This window comes from Meles meles, chromosome 14 (assembly GCF_922984935.1).
Source record: "Meles meles chromosome 14, mMelMel3.1 paternal haplotype, whole genome shotgun sequence".
NCBI lineage: Eukaryota > Metazoa > Chordata > Mammalia > Carnivora > Mustelidae > Meles > Meles meles.
In genome coordinates this window covers 4,928,042-4,929,652 of record NC_060079.1, presented here as the reverse complement: position 1 = coordinate 4,929,652, position 1,611 = coordinate 4,928,042, and the positions used below count along the sequence as shown (strand labels likewise).

General features: G+C 43.6%; 1 non-coding gene across 1 annotated transcript; it reads right to left on the bottom strand.

Moving 5' to 3' along the window:
- Positions 1 to 287: 287 nt before the first annotated feature.
- On the bottom strand, positions 288 to 423 carry LOC123925321. The gene has a single exon (XR_006814945.1). It is a non-coding gene; the product is annotated as a U4 spliceosomal RNA (small nuclear RNA).
- Positions 424 to 1,611: the final 1,188 nt, after the last annotated feature.

The following is a 1,611-nucleotide window of genomic DNA, read 5'->3' as shown; positions in this document are numbered from 1 at the left end:
CAGGTCGTGATCTGAGTCCTGGGATCCAGCTCACCGTTTGGCTCCCTGCTCAGTGGGGAGCCTGCTTCTCCCTCTGCCTCTTCTCTTCCCTTCCCTTCCATTCGTGCTCTCCGTCTCTCTCAAATAAATGAATAAAATCTTAAAAAAATGGTAACTGCATTGCCATCACAGTCCTTCTGTCTTAAGAATGAGGGTCAGGTTTTGTGGGATATGCTCCTGTTTAAGAGGAAGGAAATTGATCTCCTCAACCAGTGGATGCCCTATGTTAATGGCATTCCTTTCTACTTCTGACTGATAATCTTTCTCAGCCCTTGTCTTTTTATTTCAAGTCGTCACGGCGGGGTATTGGGAAAAGTTTTCAATTAGCAATAATCGCGCCTCGGATAAACCTCATTGGCTACAATACTGCCACTGCGCAAAGCTCAGCCCTTGTCTTTTTAAATAAGATGACTGGCCATTGTGTCACAATGAGGCCAGCCCCAACTGCTAGTTCTTCCAATCGACATGGTCCTAAAAGTACATTATCTATCCTTCTTGACCAAATTCATTCAGAACAATGCACTTTCCTTTAAGTTTTCTGTATTAACTCTATAGCAACTCAGGTGAGAGGCTGGCCCAGAGTTAGGGTCAAGGCATCCAACAAACACTGGCCTCAGCTGTGGACACAGAGAACCCAGGCAGACCAATGGTGACAGGAAAAAGGAGACCGAGATCCATCACTGACTTAATAGTTTTGTAGTGCTTTAGGTGTTTTAAAAAGTACTTTTACAAAGCCAAAGTTGGTGGCATCACAATTCCGGACTTCAAGCTCTATTACAAAGCTGTCATCATCAAGACAGCATGGTACTGGCACAAAAACAGACACATAGATCAGTGGAACAGAATAGAGAGCCCAGAAATCGACCCTCAACTCTATGGCCAACTCATCTTCGACAAAGCAGGAAAGAATGTCCAATGGAAAAAAGACAGCCTCTTCAATAAATGGTGCTGGGAAAATTGGACAGCCACATGCAGAAAAATGAAATTGGACCACTTCCTTACACCACACACGAAAATAGACTCCAAATGGATGAAGGACCTCAATGTGAGAAAGGAATCCATCAAAATCCTTGAGGAGAATGCAGGCAGCAACCTCTTCGACCTCAGCCGTAGCAACATCTTCCTAGGAACAACGGCAAAGGCAAGGGAAGCAAGGGCAAAAATGAACTATTGGGATTTCATCAAGATCAAAAGCTTTTGCACAGCAAAGGAAACAGTTAACAAAACCAAAAGACAACTGACAGAATGGGAGAAGATATTTGCAAACGACATATCAGATAAAGGGCTAGTATCCAAAATCTATAAGGAACTTAGCAAACTCAACACCCAAAGAACAAACAATCCAATCAAGAAATGGGCAGAGGACATGAACAGACATTTCTGCAAAGAAGACATCCAGATGGCCAACAGACACATGAAAAAGTGCTCCACGTCACTCGGCATCAGGGAAATACAAATCAAAACCACAATGAGATATCACCTCACACCAGTCAGAATGGCTAAAATTAACAAGTCAGGAAATGACAGATGCTGGCGAGGATCCAAAGAAAGGGCAACCCTCCTCCACTGTTG